Genomic DNA, 7,057 nt, shown 5'->3' on the forward strand with positions numbered 1-7,057 from the left:
AAAGGAACTGAGGGAAAGGCACAGGACATTTGTCTAGGTTTGAAGTAGAACACAAATCCTTTTCCATCCTATCAGAGATTGGAAGAGCTAAACTACAGATATCAAACCTATAGTATCATTACAATATCTTTCTGTATTTCTACTGGTAAGTGAGAAATGTAAAGAACAGAATTGGTTAGACAAGATACAAAAACTGCACACAGTACTGGGGAGAGAAGAATGGAATGATGTGGTATTCCACTAAGCCCAAAGAAAAAAAGGCAGTATCAGTCCGGGGTCAAATTATGTCACCCCAACATCCCTTAAAGCAGAGAACTAGGCAGGTGAATTGTATATTGTCCAGAATAGGAGGAGCCCAAGATGCTTTAAGATCTAATCCCTAGGGAAATCATTACAACAAGGGAAGGAGTGAGAAAATGAGCAATAGAGGAAAATAAAATTTTTTAAACACTCATATTATCAAAGTTCTCAGCAAGAAGAAAAGACAAAAACCTTGAACATGAGCAGATAAATCAACAAGTAAAACATTAACAGTAGAAAAAAATATATCTTACAGATCCAGTAAACCTATTTGGACATCTATGAATAAATCCTACAAAACAAAGGAAAATCATCCAATGTGATAAGAGGACCCTGTGGAATTTGAGGAAAATAAAACTAGAATATTTTATTCCCAAGCGAATTAAAAGAGAAATCAGAATTATGAGAGCTAAAATTATGGCCTGCAGAGCAGAACGGGAAAACATTAATTTTTTAGACAAATGGGAAGGAAGGAAGGAAGGAAGGAAGGAAGGAAGGAAGGAAGGAAGGAAGGAAGGAAGAAAGGAAGGAAGGAAGGAAGGAAGGAAGGAAGGAAAGAAGGAAGGAAGGAAGGAAGGAAGGAAGGAAGGAAGGAAGGAAGGAAGGAAGGAAGGAACGAAGGAACGAAGGAAGGAAGGAACGAAGGAAAGAAGGAAGAAAATTTGGAAATGCAAATACCCAGAAGTGAAGGACAAACTAAAAGAGAAAAAAACAATAGCATTAAAAGAAAATATGTTCATTATGTAAATAAAACTTAATAAACTTGAGGACAAGATGCAAAGAAACAATCTAAGAATCACACAGGTCTTTTAGAAGAACATGAAATGAAAAAAGTGAACACCATTATACAATGATACAAATAATGCAAGAGAACTGCCCCAAAATTCTAAATTCCAAAAATGAAATAAATGCCAGTGAAAAAAATTCATAGATCACATGTAGAGGGAAAACAAACAAAAGAATATGGGTCTAACTCCAAAGCAATATTTTAATTCCAAGCACAATATTTAATATTTGATCAAAAAAGGAATAGATAGCTTCCAGAGTCTATTGAGCAGGGAGCTGGCTTAGCGAGGTCTATGCTTTAAACAGATTATCTCAAAAGTTAAATGAAGGATGTCCTGATATAAGTAGTACCTCACCCCTGCCAAAATGAACAAACAAAAACATTGATTCACCTGAAAAAGCAGAGTTTCACCAGGTTCTGTCCTTAGTTCTCCAGACCTGCATTTTCACTCTACCTCTACTTAACTTCTACTTTCACACATACACCTTCCTGTACATTTAAGAAACAAAGCTCCTGTCTTGCTGTCTTCACTCTATTGTTACCGCTGTCTCTGGGTGCTGCATTCTTTCACCCTTCCTGTATTTCTTATTTTCTGTGGTGTTTGAAAAACAAATAATCTCTTCAGGTATGATTTTCTTTTTAATATGTCTCAAACCCCTCTTTAATATTTATATTGATTGGAATCTTGAACCCTGGGGACTACATTTCCCACAATCCCATTTTCCTTTTCTTGTTTGTGCATCTCCTTACTTGTAGGGAGTTTTGAGTTTCTGTTTCTGCCCATGTGGACTCTCTCTGGCTAGGACTATAGGGAAGGAGGGAGTTTTTTTTTTTTAATTCCTCTTAGCTCTAAGTGGATTTTAATAAATAGTATTAAAATAATACTTGGAGTATTGAATATTAATTTTAATCTTTACCTTTTTGGTGACCTGAAGGAGTTCTAGAACTCAGCTTTTTTCCCTTTTTTTTCTCTTTTTTTTCCTTCTTCCCAGAATTTTTCTTTTTCTTCAAGTTTTCTTTTTATATTTTTTATCTGACTCAGAAGTTATTTTTTTTATTTTAATTTTTTTGATTCCTTGATGTTTTTTGCTACTTGATTCATATGCCTTATGACTGGACCATGTATCCCTGTGTAATTCCTATATGCAGCCCTGTATCCTTGGGGGTGGGGGAAAATGTATTATTATTTTCCTCAGTGGGGAGGGAGTTTTGAATTTCTGTTTCTGCCCATATGGTCTCTCTCTGGCTCAGACTAGTGGGAAGGAGGGAGTTTTTTGGGTGTTTGCTGGAGTTTTCTTAATTCCTCTTAGCTCTAAGTGGATTTTAATAAATAGTATTAAAATAATACTTGGAGTATTGAATATTAATTTTAACATCCATTTTTTTTTCGTTTATGGTTAAGTTCATGTTGGCAGGGTAGGTTACCCTGGGCTATAGTCTGAGATCCATTGCTCTTTGGAATTCATTATTCTATTTCCTTTTGTGTTTTCTAGTGGGTATAAAATATTTTGGTATTATTTGAATTTTTTTCTTTGCATTTGAAAGTCTTTGTCATGATCACTTGTAGAACTTCTTGTTTCTGAATTGAATTGTTAAATTTAATCAACATGTAGACAAGGGTTACCAGTCTAAGAGAGAGGCGGAATGAAAATAGATATTGATCCTATAAGGGATGGGGCATTCAAAGATACACATGTGCTAGCCTCCTTCTGTTAAAATCTAAAGTTCCTCCCTCTTCATTCCATGTTTTCATATGTAGACACTTGAAACAATAGATAATTATTGAAAAATGTTAGCCTTTCAATCTCTCCTGAACATTATTAAACATATGTTCAAATTTCATTTTTATTTCTATTTCATACTATCCATTTTATCGTAATTCTATTTTTTTCAGATGTATGTAGAGATTTTTCTTTTACTCTCCCATACATTTTAATTTAAAAAGCATTTGGTCTGGTCTCCAAGTTTCCACTCAATCATTTTCATCATGGCCTTTGCAAGATTGAATTCATTCTTGTTTAAAGATATTCTGGATTTATAAAACATAATACTGAAAAGTGCCACCCTAAATTGGGCTGTCATATTCCCTAACTTTAGGAAAGAGGAGCTAGTTGGGAGAAAGGGAACTCAGCAAAAATTTATGGGCTAGAGATTTTGTAAGAGATTAATCTAAAACTAAAATGAAATGTGCCACAGATTAAGAATCTGCCAAAATTAAGAAGCTAACACACAAGGGAGTAGTACCAGAAAGCTAACTCAGGATGCTTTTGAGAAACTTAGATCTATTTAGTCAGGATGATGCAGATGACTTGAGTGGTACATAAACCCATTATGCCACTTGCTAACTCAGCCACCCACAGTGAGTTAGAGGTTTATACTACACCAAGTTCTTCATGAAAGCACAATATATTTCAGCAATTTTTGAGTAGAATATTCCTTCCTTTATAAAATTTTCAATGACCTTTAACCAAAAGCAAAAAAAAAAAGTAAATTCAAACAGATCCGGTCTGAGAAAGACAGTTGGGTCAAAAGGCAATCTACTAAATCATTTTAAGAGAGAAACAATCACATATTTTTCTAAATGTGACATCCAAGAAGTAATGATGTTTAGTAGGAAAAGGAAAAAAAATGGCTTATAACCAGAATTAAATTGGTTGTGGGGGGCAGCAAGGTGGCTCAGTAGATTGAGGACTAGGCCTAGAAATAGGAGGTACTAGGTTCAAATGTGGCCTCAGATACTTCCTAATTGTGACCTGGGACAAGTCATTTCACCCCTACTGCCTAGACCTTATCAATCTTCTCCCTTGGAACCAATATACAGTATCAATTCTAAGACAGAAAATAAGGTTTTAAAAAAAAAAGAATTGAATGTACAAAGATGACATTGTGCTGGGACTTGGAGCAGCCCAGATGCCTTATTAGTACCCCTAATAAACTTAAAAACACATCTGTTAAAAAGAAATAATGAGAATGACTATGGATTCTTCTATCCAGTCTAGGGATGCATGGGAATACTGAATAATCCCTAAAATGAACAAGCTGGGATAAATAGAAAGTACAGAACAAAATAGGTAGGAGAGTCACCCCATGCAGAGTCCTAGCACTAGCCCCATCCAGGACCTGAACCCAGTGCCAGAAGAACCCTGGGCAAGAAAGAACCCAAAAAACTTCTCAACTTCTTAACTGTAACCCAGAGCCTTTGACAAGAGGGAGGATGCCTTAGAGCTAGTAGAGGAAGAAGCCCTAGATGGAGTAGAGTGGACCACAGTGGCAGTGCAATCTTAGTCAAGCTTGAAGCTGTATAAATGGAGATTTTGAACTTTTTACTTAATTCCCCAGAAGTCCTTAGTATTTCCCAAAATTCCCTATAATCTTTCCTGCATCTCCACATTGGTTAGATCATGTTACTGGTATTTAACTGGTAGTAACGCCTCCCACTCTTTGGGCATGATACAAGAATCAGCTGTGTATAGCTGATGTATAGTGATGGTGGTAAGTAGGGATTTTAAAAATGCCTAATCAGCCATGGGCACGTGGTTTTAATTTGTATCCTCTTTATTCCTTGATTTCTAATGATCTTTAATAAACCTCATGAAATATAATATTTTTATTATTGAGATATAAATTTAATTTTTACAAAGCTTAGGATGATTCCTTGAGTATTGTGGCAAGAGGGAGACCCTAGAATAGTGATGGGAAATCTTTTGAGCTTGGTGTGTCAAAATCCACCAAAAAAAAAACGAGTATAACTCAGGTGGTGTGTTACTTTGAGAAAAAAAAAACAACACATAATTTTGTGATATTCATAGTTTAAACAACAAAAATGTATAATTGTGATATATAACTATATTTAATAAACCAAAAATTAATTACTTAAATTACCTGCTTAGTGACTTCTTTGTTCTTCTGTCAGTTGGTTTCTTTTGTTGATCTTAATATTATTTAGCTTGTGTGGGATGCCATGAACTAAGATAAGTGAGGGAGATGGGGAATTCTTTAACTAACCTGCCTATTAGTGACTTTTTTTGTTGCTGAATTTCATTGGCTAAATCATTAATTGAAGGTTGGTATTTTGTACACTTCAAGCCCAAGCAAGTGCTACTAACTTCATCTGTCAATCTGTTTCTTTAGTTGGTTTTAATATTATTTAACAGTGAGAATAAGGTCTCACAAAAGTAAGTAGAGGGAAAAAATGTGAGTAAAGCCATTGCTATATTTTTCAGAGTGCTAAAAGTGTTTGGTAATGAGTTCCAGGCACTCCTCCCTTGCATGTGGGCTGGAGCCTCTCCCAGTCTTCCCCTGGCCTGACCCCACACCACCTCTCCCCAGCTGGCTGGCCTGGGGGTGCTGGAAAAGCAGTGGTTGATGCCCACCAGCCTGCCTGCCCAGCCCCCACAGGGGCCCCAAGTGGCCCAGCTGCCTGGCACTAGCTGCCTGCTACTTGCCCCCAGCCCCCACAGCCAGCTTGTGGAGCAATCCTACTTCCTCCCTCCCCTCACACCCCCTCACCTCCACCCCATCCCCACTACTTCAGCCACACACACCCCCTCATGCCCCCCAGGCAGGTTGGTGCATAGCCACAGCTATGGCCATGGGCTTCTGGCTCCCCGAGCAGCTCATGGGCCCTGAGAAGCACTGAGCCCAGATGCAGCCACATGTCATCAAAAATGACTACATGTGTCAGTGCTGGCACGCATGTCATAGAGGTTTGCCTTCATGTACTTATCTTCTAACGGGTGAGAAGGGAGTAAAAAACCAATATATATAGGAGATTACATCTGAAAGGAGGTGACAAAATCTTTATTGTTGTGTTAACTAATTTGAATTTTAAAGGGATCATGTAAGAGACTATGTAGTCAAAACACATTCCATGGAATCTAGAAAAAGTCCCAGAGAGGTTGTTATACTGGTCAGGGTCCCACAGATAGTAAATGAAAGAGTTTAGATTCACATCCATGTCCCTAACCCCAAATTCAGTTCACCTTTTTTTTTTTAGTACTCTTGCTCTATGACTTTTGTAGGGCAAACATACCGATTTAATTAATTTACACAAATCCTTAAAATTGATCATTGTTCAAATATCATGTGTTGCCCTTGGTTACAATACTCTAAGATGTTGTTAATCTTGTTGCAAAAGTCTAATTGGTTATCTATATTTAAGCTCTCCCAGGTAAAATTCAGTCTTAATTTCAGGACATTTACTTAGCACTTAACAGAACCATAAGCATTTACTATGTTGTGACAGATTAAACACATATGGAACTAATTGGCAGAAAACTCTTAATTAAGAGAAATTTTTAGTCAAGCATATTCAAATAAAAAGGTCAGAGTGTCCTATTGGGTGTCAAATTTTAATCAGTGTTGACAACCAATGCACTGAGTGGGAATGAAAGGCCATAGAACAGATGTGTGGACCAAGAAGGCAAAATATGTCTTGAGCCAGATTTATAAATCTATTGGGGTTAGGGGTTGGATGGAGGAACAGGATCTCCATGACAATATAGAAAGTGCAAACACAATGCTTATGAAAAAGTAACAAAAAAAAAATTACCCCCAAAATTTGATCAAATTTTCAAGGTAAATATCTACAATCCCCAATGAGTCCTAGATATTCACTATATAGGATTTTTATAATTCAACTCAAAAAGCTTAATATAATCTGATAAATTTTAGGAATACAATAAGTGAATATCACCCCAATCCCATGTTCTGCTTATTGATAACTTAATGAAGAGAAGTATATATAAATCTATAATATATTAAGCTATTTAATGAGAAAATATTTTTATGGAATTAGAGAATTTATTTAAAAAAGGAAAGAATGATTTAGAGTGAGAGAAAAATCTCCAATATAATCAGGCAAGTCAAGTAATTTTACTTCTAAAACTGGAAATATAGCCAGAAAGCATGCCCTTTTAGTAATTATATAAATTATAAGGAATTGAAGTTTTATGCATCAGGTAAAATGAT

The sequence above is a fragment of the Monodelphis domestica genome, chromosome 3 (genome assembly GCF_027887165.1).
Source record: "Monodelphis domestica isolate mMonDom1 chromosome 3, mMonDom1.pri, whole genome shotgun sequence".
Lineage (NCBI taxonomy): Eukaryota > Metazoa > Chordata > Mammalia > Didelphimorphia > Didelphidae > Monodelphis > Monodelphis domestica.